This window comes from Nerophis lumbriciformis, linkage group LG26 (assembly GCF_033978685.3).
Source record: "Nerophis lumbriciformis linkage group LG26, RoL_Nlum_v2.1, whole genome shotgun sequence".
Classification (NCBI taxonomy): Eukaryota; Metazoa; Chordata; class Actinopteri; order Syngnathiformes; family Syngnathidae; genus Nerophis; species Nerophis lumbriciformis.
In genome coordinates this window covers 38,395,139-38,409,748 of record NC_084573.2, presented here as the reverse complement: position 1 = coordinate 38,409,748, position 14,610 = coordinate 38,395,139, and positions in this window count along the sequence as shown.

Here is a 14,610-nt window from a genome sequence, read left to right as displayed (position 1 = left end):
CCTTTAAGTAAGGCCATTGTAAAACCTTCATTCTAGCCTGATTTAGCCATTCCTTTACAACTTTTGAGGTGTGTTTGGGGTCATTGTCCTGTTGGAACACCCAACTGCGCCCAAGACCCAACCTCCATGCTGATGATTTTAGCTTGTCCTGAAGAATTTGGAGGTAATTCTGGGCGGTGGGCGTGGTATTCCTGGGATTTAAGGCCTCACCTTTTCTCCTCCAAACATATTGCTGGGTATTGTGGCCAAACAGTTCCATTTTTGTTTCATCTGACATCACATGGACAAAGATAAGACCTTCTGGAGGAAAGCTCTGTGGTCTATAGAAATGATTGGAAACTCCCCCCAAAAATTGACTTGTTTCTTCAGCATTGTCCACACCTTTAAGTAAGGCCATTCTAAAACCTTCATTCTAGCCTGATTCCTTTACAACTTTTGAGGTGTGTTTGGGGTCATTGTCCTGTTGGAACAAACCAACTGCGCCCAAGACCCAACTGATGATTTTAGCTTGTCCTGAAGAATTTGGAGGTAATTCTGGGCGGTAGGCGTGGTATTCCTGGGATTAAAGGCCTCACCTTTTCTCCTCCAAACATATTGCTGGGTATTGTGGCCAAACAGCTCCATTTTTGTTTCATCTGACATCACATGGACAAAGATAAGACCTTCTGGAGGAAAGTTCTGTGGTCTATAGAAATGATTGGAAACTCCCCCCAAAAATGGACTTGTTTCTTCAGCATTGTCCACACCTTTAAGTAAGGCCATTCTAAAACCTTCATTCTAGCCTGATTCCTTTACAACTTTTGGAGTGTGTTTGGGATCATTGTCCTGTTGGAACACCCATCTGCGCCCAAGACCCAACCTCCGTGCTGATGATTTTAGCTTGTCCTGAACAATTTGGAGGTAATTCTGGGCGGTAGGCATGGTATTCCTGGAATTTAAGGCCTCACCTTTTCTCCTCCAAACATATTGCTGGGTATTGTGGCCAAACAGCTCCATTTTTTGTTTCATCTGACATCACATGGACAAAGATAAGACCTTCTGGAGGAAAGCTCTGTGGTCTATAGAAATGATTGGAAACTCCCCCAAAAAATTGACTTGTTTCTTCAGCATTGTCCACACCTTTAAGTAAGGCCATTCTAAAACCTTCATTCTAGCCTGATTCCTTTACAACTTTTGAGGTGTGTTTGGGGTCATTGTCCTGTTGGAACAAACCAACTGCGCCCAAGACCCAACTGATGATTTTAGCTTGTCCTGAAGAATTTGGAGGTAATTCTGGGCGGTAGGCGTGGTATTCCTGGGATTAAAGGCCTCACCTTTTCTCCTCCAAACATATTGCTGGGTATTGTGGCCAAACAGCTCCATTTTTGTTTCATCTGACATCACATGGACAAAGATAAGACCTTCTGGAGGAAAGTTCTGTGGTCTATAGAAATGATTGGAAACTCCCCCAAAAAATGGACTTGTTTCTTCAGCATTGTCCACACCTTTAAGTAAGGCCATTCTAAAACCTTCATTCTAGCCTGATTTAGCCATTCCTTTACAACTTTTGAGGTGTGTTTGGGGTCATTGTCCTGTTGGAACACCCAACTGCGCCCAAGACTAGCTTGTCCTGAAGAATTTGGAGGTAATTCTGGGCGGTAGGCGTGGTATTCCTGGGATTTAAGGCCTCACCTTTTCTCCTCCAAACATATTGCTGGGTATTGTGGCCAAACAGCTCCATTTTTGTTTCATTTGACATCACATGGACAAAGATAAGACCTTCTGGAGGAAAGTTCTGTGGTCTATAGAAATGATTGGAAACTCCCCCAAAAAATTGACTTGTTTCTTCAGCATTGTCCACACTTTTAAGTAAGGCCATTCTAAAACCTTCATTCTAGCCTGATTCCTTTACAACTTTTGAGGTGTGTTTGGGGTCATTGTCCTGTTGGAACAAACCAACTGCGCCCAAGACCCAACTGATGATTTTAGCTTGTCCTGAAGAATTTGGAGGTAATTCTGGGCGGTAGGCGTGGTATTCCTGGGATTAAAGGCCTCACCTTTTCTCCTCCAAACATATTGCTGGGTATTGTGGCCAAACAGCTCCATTTTTGTTTCATCTGACATCACATGGACAAAGATAAGACCTTCTGGAGGAAAGTTCTGTGGTCTATAGAAATGATTGGAAACTCCCCCCAAAATGGACTTGTTTCTTCAGCAGTGTCCACACCTTTAAGTAAGGCCATTCTAAAACCTTCATTCTAGCCTGATTTAGCCATTCCTTTACAACTTTTGAGGTGTGTTTGGGGTCATTGTCCTGTTGGAACACCCAACTGCGCCCAAGACCCAACCTCCGTGCTGATGATTTTAGCTTGTCCTGAAGAATTTGGAGGTAATTCTGGGCGGTAGGCGTGGTATTCCTGGGATTAAAGGCCTCACCTTTTCTCCTCCAAACATATTGCTGGGTATTGTGGCCAAACAGCTCCATTTTTGTTCCATCTGACATCACATGGACAAAGATAAGACCTTCTGGAGGAAAGTTCTGTGGTCTAAAGAAATGATTGGAAACTCCCCAAAAAATGGACAAAAATATTTTGCACTGTTATACAATTTAATAAATCAGAAACTGATGACATAGTGCTGTATTTTACTTCTTTATCTCTTTTTTTCAACCAAAAATGCTTTGCTCTGATTAGGGGATACCTGAATTAAAAAAAAAATTCAACAGGGGGTACATCACTGAAAAAAGGTTGAGAACCACTGTTCTAGAGGAAAGTTCTGTGGTCAGATGAAACAAAAATGGAGCTGTTTGGCCACAATACCCAGCAATATGTTTGGAGGAGAAAAGGTGAGGCCTTTAATCCCAGGAACACCACACCTACCGTCAAGCATGGTGGTGGTAGTCTTATGCTCTGGGCCTGTTTTGCTGCCAATGGAACTGCTGCTTTAAATGGGACAATGAAAAAGGAGGATTAGCTCCAAATTCTTCAGGACAAGCTGAAACTGGGCGCAGTTGGGTGTTCCAACAGGACAATGACCCCAAACACACCTCAAAAGTGGTAAAGGAATGGCTAAATCAGGCTAGAATGAAGGTTTTACAATGGCCGTCCCAAAGTCCTGACTTAAAGGTGTGGACAATACTGAAGAAACAAGTCCATGTCAGAAAAGCAACACATTTAGCTGAAGTGCAGCAATTTTGTGGTCAAGTGGTCAAGCAGAAGCTTGTGGATGGCTACCAAAAGCGCCTTATTGCAGGTAAACTTGCCAAGGGACAACTTTTGACCACCACTGTATGTGTATATGTTAGTGCTGTGAATCTGTGGGTACCACACGACTCGATTACATTTTTAGGGTGTAACTATTTTATCAGAATGGAGTCTCGATTCAAAATCAATAACATTGGGTGCCAGTTCTATGATGAACTACATTCCTCCATTAAATAGATAAACAGCTCTGATAAATTTCTATATTAATTAAAAGAAAACTTCTTCTTTTTTAATACACTTGTATTCAAACATTAATTAATAAAAAATAAAAAAATAAAATTAATAAAGTGGCTGGACAGGAGATATTTAAAAAAAACATTTTAAAAAAGATTTGAAATCGATTAAGAATTGCTACAAATAAGAATCACGATTAATTCAAAAATAGATTTTTTTTTTTTGGACAGCCCTATGGTAAATAACACTACGGTATCTTGATTTTTTTTACAGCACTGATATTAATATCAGTCCAATATCAGCAAAATAAGTATAACTATGTATAAGTACATCCATAACATAGATAACAGCTCTGATAAATGTATATATTACTTCAAATAAACTTGGTTTTGTTGAATAAAATTGCACATCAACAATATGATGAGCCTGAATGGCTGGATTACAATTAATACTTATTTTTAAATCCTTTTTTGATTTTTTTATCAATTGAGAATCGTTACAAGTAAGAATCCTGATTAATTCGAAAGTCGTATAATAAACTTAGACAAGCACGCCATCTCTATTGGATTTCTGAATATCAGTGCATAAGAATATAAAGGTGTTTTTTATACTTCCATCCATTTTCTACCACTTGTCTCTTTTGGAGTCACGGCGGGGGGTGCTATTTTAAAAACAGTTCTGTACTTATTTTTATTTTTTTATTTTTTATGTGTGACATTCAGTGTAATTATTATTTCTCTATAATAAAAAAAACAATGTTTGTCATGTCTGTGTAATCATGTTTTGTTTTAGTCATGTTTTGTTTAGTTATTGGACTCTTTAGTTTCGGGCTTTTCACTCCCTTGTCTTGTTTCCATGATTACCCCATTAGTTTTCACCTGTCACGTCACGCACCTGTTTCACGTTTTGAGTCACGCACCTGTTTTCGTTAATCATGTCTGTAGTATTTAAGTTCATTGTTTTCAGTTTGTCTTTCTGGTGACATCCCCTCATTTATGCTCTGCACATTTCTGACACTTTTTTCATGTCCATCGTTCACGCTGCTCCCGTTGTCCGTGCCAAGTAAGTTTTGTTTATTAATGCCACAGTTAGTTTTTTTGTTGTTCATAGTTTCTGCCTTTGTGCAAGTATTTGTTTTCATAGCCAAGTTGTTTCTCCGCCACTGTGCGCGCTTTTCGTTTGTACTTTTTTTGATAAGTTTAAATAAATATGTTCTCACATTCCCGTCTCGCCCGAACCAACTTTCCGTTGCCTTCTAGAAAAACTATACCCCAGGACCAAGTCATGACAATGTTAAAGGATATGAAATTGTAGAATTTTGTGGAAAAAATGAAAGAAATGTTGTGACTTGTTGAAAAATGTAACCTTTAAAGTCAGCAGAGGGTTCCGCCATGCTTGGAGTCGATTATGCTGATATCGGATATGAGCTTCTATTGGATATCTTTCGCTGCTACACGCCACTTGTATCGATGTACACATTTTCACACGTAACTCGAAGAATGTCAGTTAAGAAGCTTAGCAAAACCAATTTTAGGAATACAGAATTTAAGTCAATCATTTCAAAAAAACAATATACAAACTTTGCCCTGTCAGGCGTATGCAACTCACTGACCAGCTTTTTGCTCTTATCCAGTAACAAATTGTGTCCAATGTGTCAAAACAAACCTACAATAATCATCAAATCCTCCTTTTACTGAGATACTATGTACAACAGTCGGGTGGTTGCTATGCCAAGTGTTGGTATTGATTCCAATACCAGGTAAGTACAGTACCAGTATTGTCGATCCCGACACCGATACTGAGAACAGTATTTATATCATTACCATTGCGGACTTTTTACTTGAAAATGTTCAAAATTACTGAATTATTTGGGAATTTGTCCATTAGTCACATGTGAATAATGCTGTATAATAGACTGTATTTATATCATTCAAATGTGAATAATGCTGTATAATAGACTGTATTGATGTTATTCACATGTGATTTATACTCTTCACATGTGAATAATGCTGTATAATAGACTGCATTCATGTTATTCACATGTGAATAATGCTGTATAATAGACTGCATTCATGTTATTCACATGTGAATAATGCTGTATAATAGACTGTATTTATGTTATTCACATGTGAATAATGCTGTATAATAGACTGTATTGATGTTATTCACATGTGAATAATGCTGTATAGTAGACCCATCCATCCATCCATTTTCTACCACTTGTATTTATATTATTCACATGTGAATAATGCTGTATAATAGACTGTATTCATGTTATTCACATGTGAATAATGCTGTATAATAGACTGTACTTATGTTATTCACATGTGAATAATGCTGTATAATAGACTGTATTTATATTATTCACATGTGAATAATGCTGTATAATAGACTGTATTCATGTTATTCACATGTGAATAATGCTGTATAATAGACTGTATTTATGTTATTCACATGTGAATAATGCTGTATAATAGACTGTATTTATGTTATTCACATGTGAATAATGGAGTATAATAGACTCTATTTATGTTATTCACATGTGAATAATGCTGTATAATAGACTGTACTTATGTTATTCACATGTGAATAATGCTGTATTATAGACTGTATTTATATTATTCACATGTGAATAATGCTGTATAATAGACTGTATTCATGTTATTCACATGTGAATAATGCTGTATAATAGACTGTATTTATGTTATTCACATGTGAATAATGCTGTATAATAGACTGTATTTATGTTATTCACATGTGAATAATGGAGTATAATAGACTCTATTTATGTTATTCACATGTGAATAATGCTGTATAATAGACTCTATTTATGTTATTCACATGTGAATAATGCTGTATAATAGACTGTATTTATGTAATTCACATGTGAATAATGCTGTATAATAGGCTGTATTTATATTATTCACATGTGAATAATGCTGTATAATAGACTGTATTTATGTTATTCACATGTGAATAATGCTGTATAATAGACTGTACTTATGTTATTTACATGTGAATAATGCTGTATAATAGACTGTATTTATATTATTCACAAGTGAATAATGCTGTATAATAGACTGTATTTATGTTATTCACATGTGAATAATGCTGTATAATAGACTGTATTTATGTTATTCACATGTGAATAATGCTGTATAATAGACTGTATTTATGTAATTCACATGTGAATAATGCTGTATAATAGGCTGTATTTATATTATTCACATGTGAATAATGCTGTATAATAGACTGTATTTATATTATTCACATGTGAATAATGCTGTATAATAGACTGTATTTATGTTATTCACATGTGAATAATGGAGTTTAATAGACTCTATTTATGTTATTCACATGTGAATAATGCTGCATAATAGACTGTATTTATATTATTCACATGTGAATAATGCTGTATAATAGACTGTATTTATATTATTCACATGTGAATAATGCTGTATAATAAATAGACTGCATTTATATTATTCACATGTGAATAATGCTCTATAATGGACTGTATTTATGTTATTCACATGTGAATAATGCTGCATAATAGACTGTATTTATATTATTCACATGTGAATATTGCTGTATAATAGACTGTATTTATATTATTCACATGTGAATAATGCTATATAATAAATAGACTGCATTTATATTATTCACATGTGAATAATGCTGTATAATGGACTGTATTTATGTTATTCACATGTGAATAATGCTGTATAACAGACTGTATTTATGCTATTCACATGTGAATAATGCTTTATAATAGACTGTATTTATATTATTCACATGTGAATAATGCTGTATAATAGACTGTATTTATGTTATTCACATGTGAATAATGCTGTATAATAGACTCTATTTATGTTATTCACATGTGAATAATGGAGTTTAATAGACTCTATTTATGTTATTCACATGTGAATAATGCTGTATAATAGACTGTATTTGTATTATTGACATGTGAATAATGCTGTATAATAGACTGTATTTATGTTATTCACATGTGAATAATGCTGTATAATAGACTGTACTTATGTTATTCACATGTGAATAATGCTGTATAATAGACTGTATTTATATTATTCACATGTAAACAATGCTGTATAATAGACTGTATTTATATTATTCACATGTGAATAATGCTGTATAATAGACTGTGTTTATATTATTCACATGTGAATAATGCTGTATAATAGACTGTATTTATGTTATTCACATGTGAATAATGCTGTATAATAGACTGTACTTATGTTATTCACATGTGAATAATGCTGTATAATAGACTGTATTTATATTATTCACATGTAAACAATGCTGTATAATAGACTGTATTTATGTTATTCACATGTGAATAATGCTGTATAATAGACTGTGTTTATATTATTCACATGTGAATAATGCTGTATAATAGACTGTATTTATATTATTCACATGTCGAGCTAAAAGAGACGACTCTCAAACAAAAACTGAACTTCACATCACATCAAGTACTAGAATGAATGATATTATCTTTGTTAGAGCGCCATCTACTGTTGGTTATAGCAAAGGTCACTTCATGCAAGCACATGTCCTGATAAAATTGGGAACAATTTCTCATATTCTTTCTGTTTCTGTAATATTGCAATATTACAATATTTTCTTGCAAAAGTATAACTTTTTAAGGTACAATTATACATTTTTAATGCAAAATGGCAACTATTTTCATACAAAATTCTGACGTATCACAATATTGCCAATTTGTGTGTTGTTCTTGTAAAATAGTGACATTTTTGGAGTAAAATTATTACTTTTTTGTCATAATTTTGCCAAGTAAAATTCAGATTATTATAACATTGACAACATTTTTAAGTTCCTATAAATTTGTGACTTTTGTCGAGTAAAATTACGACTCTTTTCATAAAATTGCCAAAAATGTAAGCTTTTTCTTGTAAAATTGCAACTTTTATCGTAATATTGCACGAATGTTTTGTTTTTCTTGTAAAATTTTGACTTGCGTTGAGTAAAATGACTTTTATTATAATACTGCCAAAATTCTCAGTTTTTCTTGTGAAATTGTGACCTTTTTCTTGTGAAATTCCAACTCATTTTTCACAACAAGCTTTTTCATATTTGCATAGTATGTATATATTATTAATGTTGTAAATACACATCTTTATATATCTAGAAAGGCTGGTCCCAAAGGAGGGAGGCATTATTCTCAGGTCTCAAGAAGTTAAGAAATACAAAAATGTGTGTGTTTGTGTGTTCTTGTATTTCTACCCTTCTTGAGACATGAAGAAGGAAAAGTAACTTCCATATGAGGAGGTGTGAACAAGTGAGGACATAAATCATGGTCCCAATAACATTGCATATAATAGACAATGTCTCATTTGTGGTGATATCTATCAAAATGAGGGTGGTCCCAAAAAGGAGGGATTATTCACATTGACTGTGTGTCACTTTTAAAAGTGCTCCCCCTCTGGTCAACATATGAAATAACAAGTGTGTGTAAGAAATTGAAATGCGCCCCCTTTTGGCCAAAATTAATTAAAAAAGTAAACTAAATATGTATATAGAGACATACTGTAATAACTTGAAGTAAATAATGAAGTTTAAAAACCAATTACAAAAAAATAAATGACTAAAAGCAGTCTTTTTCTCACAATGTATCGACTTTTTTCTTATAAAATTGAGATCAATTTCTCACATTGTTTCTGTTTGTGTAATATTGCAATATTTTCTTGTAACGTTTTAATGTAAAATTATAATTTTTTAATGCAAAATGGCAACTTTTTTCATATAAAATTCTGACATATCACAATATTGGCAATTGTTTTGTTGTTCTTGCAAAATAGTGACATTTTTTGAGTAAAATTATGAGTTTGTCATAATTTTGCCAAGTAAAATTATTTTTTATAATATTGCCAAAATTGTAAAGTTTTCTTATGAAATTGTGACTTTTTGTCGAGTAAAATTGCCACTCTTTTCAGAAAATTGACAAAATTGTAAGCTTTTTCTTGTAAAATTGCGACTGGTATTGAGTAAAATTCCAACTTTTATCATAATGCTGCACAAATGTTCAGTTTTTCTTGTAAAATTTTGACTTGCGTTGAGTTTAAATTACGACTTTTATTATAAAACTAGAAGGAAGGCGTTTTTCGGTGGTCTCAAGAAGGTAACAAATACAATAAAGTGTGTGTGCGCGCGTGCGTGCGTGCGTGTGTGTGTGTGTGTGTGTGTTATATAAACCGTTATTGCACACACAGCTGTGTTTGCAGCATTGTTTTATTCTGATTGAGCAGCTGATGAAACACCAGTTTTAGTTTAGTTTCAGTTTCAAGATGAGCTACTGTATTTTATTTGACTTTAGCAACATAAAACTATCTAGAGCAGGACACAGAATTCCATTGCGGTTAAGGGTGTCCAAAGTCTGGCCAACGTTTTTTTTAACGACTCTTGGCATATTCTACAAATTAAATTAAATCATGGAAGGATTGAAAATGTACTACACTCATTTGCTCTTTCACCTACATATATACAGTATATATATATATATATATATATATATATATATATATATATATATATATATATATATATATATATATATATATATATACAGTATATATATATATATATATATATATATATATATATATATATATATATATATATATATATATATATATATATATATATATATATATATATTATATATATATTATATATATATATATACTGGCATATATATATATATATATATATATATATATATATATATATATATATATATATATATATATATATATATATATATATATACTGGCAGTGTGTCGCGCCTCGCCAAGGAGCAGCGAGAATACCAAGAAGCGCATATGCCAAATTTTCAAAGAGAACGGCCTACGGATCACGATTGAAGCCAACAAGCAAACCGTCAACCTCCTCGACGTCACTTTCAACCTGAGAAATAACAGCTACCAACCATTCACGAAACCCAACACAACACTCCAATACGTGCACCATGACAGCAACCACCCACCCACCACCACGAAAAGAATACCTACCGGAATTAATAAAAGGCTATCGATGCTGTCATCTAGCAAAGCTGAATTTGACCAAGCAACCCCCCCGTACCAAAAAGCCCTTGATGAAAGCGGTTACAATTTCACCCTCACCTATGAACCCACGCCAGGAAACCAACCAAAAAAGAACAGAAAACGAAACGACATCATCTGGTACAACCCCCCATACAGCAAAAACGTCTCAACTAACATTGGACACAAATTCCTCAATCTGATTGACAAACACTTCCCCAAAGACAACACCCTAAGAAAAGTATTCAACAAGAACAACATTAAATTGAGCTACAGCTGCATGAACAATATACGACAAATCATCTCAAACCACAACAAAACAATTGCAAATGAGCCGTCGGCCCCCGGACAGAGCGACTCCAAAACCAACAAAGGCTGCAACTGCCGAAAGAAACCTGATTGCCCTCTCAACGGGGGGTGCTTACAAACATCAGTTGTCTACCAATCTAAGGTAACACGCAAGGACATTAACACATCCGACACATATGTAGGATTAACCGAGGGAGAGTTCAAAACCAGATGGAACAATCACAAGGCTTCTTTCAGGAACCAAAACCTGCGGAATACCACAGAACTCAGCAAACACATTTGGGACCTCAAAGACAATAATGTTGAATATTCAATAACATGGCAAATTCTTGCATCCAGCACACCTTACAATAGTGGTAATAAAAGATGCAACCTATGCTTGAAAGAGAAACTGTTTATTATTTACCGTCCAGACCTGTCATCCCTCAACAAGCGCAGCGAAATTGTATCAGCATGCCGCCACAGACGGAAACACCTCCTAGGCAACACATGAGCCAATCACCACGCCCCTACTCCAGCCTGTACCCACCCACTCTGTGCCCTATATAAACCATGGTATGCGAATGCTCCCATTAAAATCTCCTGATGATTGAGGGAACCCCCCCCTCATGAAACAGGCCTGTAGAGATGAAATAGTCTTGTGATTTTTTTCCCCACACATACATATATATATATATATATATATATATATATATATATATATATATATATATATATATATATATATATATATATGTATATATGTGTATATATATATATATATATGTATTATATATATATATATATATATATATATATTTATATATATATATATACATACATTTATATATATATATATATATATAAATATATATATATATATATATATATATATATATATATATATATATATATATATATATATATATATATATATATATATATATATATATATGTCAAAACTGTGTATGTGTATGTCAGAAAAAAAGTTTGGACACGCCTGCTTTAGGTTCCTGTCAGATATTTTGTGAGTTGGAGAACAACATGTTTGATGTAATGTGGTCCCACCACGCACATGACCCAGATATACCACTTTGTGCTCGCAGTAATAAAAAGTCGAGGAACCTTTGAACTGAGCCCACGACTGCCTCCATCCAGTTATCGAAGCAGATAAGAATATATTTAGACACAAACTCCAACTTCAGCCGTAATCAGTAAAAAAAACAAAAAAAAACTGCACTCACGTAAAAGAGCGAACAGAAGAGAAAAGCCAAGGCCACAAATACAGCAATCATGTCCCAGGGAACTGGAACACATGTTGTTTTTTATTTTCTTTCTAGAGATGCATAAATACAGTATATATATATATATATATATATATATATATATATATATATATATATATATATATATATATATATATATATATATATATATATATATATATATATATATACATGATTGGCTATCAATAAATAAGACATACTTTACATTCCAGTAAAACATAATACAGTTAATTAACACATACATTATGAGTAGTCATCAGAAATGGAATAGGTTGTTTATTAACTGCTGTGAAGCGAGAAATTGGGCCGCCATCTTGAAGTGGTGATGCGGAGCCGGCTAGCAGCCTAAACTGACAGTTGACAGGTAGAAAACAAAGATGCTAAACTGACAGTTGACAGGTAGAAAACAAAGATACTAAACTGACAGTTGACGGGTAGAAAACAAAGATGCTAAACTGACAGTTGACGGGTAGAAAACAAAGATGCTAAACTGACAGTTGACGGGTATAAAACAAAGATGCTAAACTGCCAGTTGACGGGTAGAAAACAAAGATGCTAAAATGACAGTTGGCGGGTAGAAAACAAAGATGCTAAACTGACGGTTGACGGGTAGAAAACAAAGATGCTAAACTGACAGTTGACGGGTAGAAAACAAAGATGCTAAAATTACAGTTGACGGGTAGAAAAAAAAGATGCTAAACTGACAGTTGACGGGTAGAAAACAAAGATGCTAAAATGACAGTTGACAGGTAGAAAACAAAGATGCTAAACTGACAGTTGACAGGTAGAAAGCAAAGATGCTAAACTGACAGTTGACGGGTAGAAAACAAAGATGCTAAACTGACAGTTGACGGGTAGAAAACAAAGATGCTAAACTGACAGTTGACGGGTAGAAAACAAAGATGCTAAACTGACAGTTGACGGGTAGACAACAAAGATGCTAAACTGACAGTTGACGGGTAGAAAACAAAGATGCTAAACTGACAGTTGACGGGTAGAAAACAAAGATGCTAAACTGACAGTTGACGGGTAGAAAACAAAGATGCTAAACTGACAGTTGACGGGTAGAAAACAAAGATGCTAAACTGACAGTTGACGGGTAGAAAACAAAGATGCTAAACTGACAGTTGACGGGCAAAAAATAAAGATGCTAAACTGACAGTTGACGTGAAGAAAACAAAGATGCTAAACTGACAGTTGACGGGTAGAAAACAAAGACGCTAAACTGACAGTTGACGGGTAGAAAACAAAGATGCTAAACTGACAGTTGACAGGTAGAAAACAAAGATGCTAAACTGACAGTTGACGGGTAGAAAACAAATATGCTAAACTGACAGTTGACAGGTAGAAAACAAAGATGCTAAACTGACAGTTGACGGGTAGAAAACAAAGATGCTAAACTGACAGTTGACGGGTAGAAAACAAAGATGCTAAACTGACAGTTGACAGGTAGAAAACAAAGATGCTAAACTGACAGTTAACAGGTAGAAAACAAAGATGCTAAACTGACAGTTGACGGGTAGAAAAAAAAGATGCTAAACTGACAGTTGACGGGTAGAAAACAAAGATGCTAAACTCACAGTTGACGGGCAGAAAACAAAGATGCTAAACTGACAGTTGACGGGTAGAAAACAAAGATGCTAAACTGACAGTTGACGGGTAAAAAACAAAGATGCTAAACTGACAGTTGACAGGTAGAAAACAAAGATGCTAAACTGACAGTTGACGGGTAGAAAACAAAGATGCTAAACTGACAGTTGACGGGTAGAAAACAAAGATGCTAAACTTACAGTTGACGGGTAGACAACAAAGATGCTAAACTGACAGTTGACGGGTAGAAAACAAAGATGCTAAACTTACAGTTGACGGGTAGACAACAAAGATGCTAAACTGACAGTTGACGGGTAGAAAACAAAGATGCTAAACTGACAGTTGACGGGCAAAAAATAAAGATGCTAAACTGACAGTTGACGGGTAGAAAACAAAGATGCTAAACTGACAGTTGATGGGTAGAAAACAAAGATGCTAAACTGCCAGTTGACGGGTAGAAAACAAAGATGCTAAACTGCCAGTTGATGGGTAGAAAACAAAGATGCTAAAATGACAGTTGACGGGTAGAAAACAAAGATGCTTAACTGACAGTTGACGGGTAGAAAACAAAGATGCTAAACTGACAGTTGACGGGTAGAAAACAAAGATGCTAAACTGACAGTTGACGGGTAGAAAACAAAGATGCTAAACTGACAGTTGACGGGTAGAAAACAAAGATGCTAAACTGACAGTTGACGGGTAGAAAACAAAGATGCTAAACTGACAGTTGACGGGTAGAAAACAAAGATGCTAAACTGACAGTTGACGGGTAGAAAACAAAGATGCTAAACTGACAGTTGACAGGTAGAAAACAAAGATGCTAAACTGACAGTTGACAGGTAGAAAACAAAGATGCTACAATGACAGTTGACAGGTAGAAAACAAAGATGCTAAACATATGGAAAATTAGAGGGAACATTGTTTGGGGGTATCCATAATACGCCGACA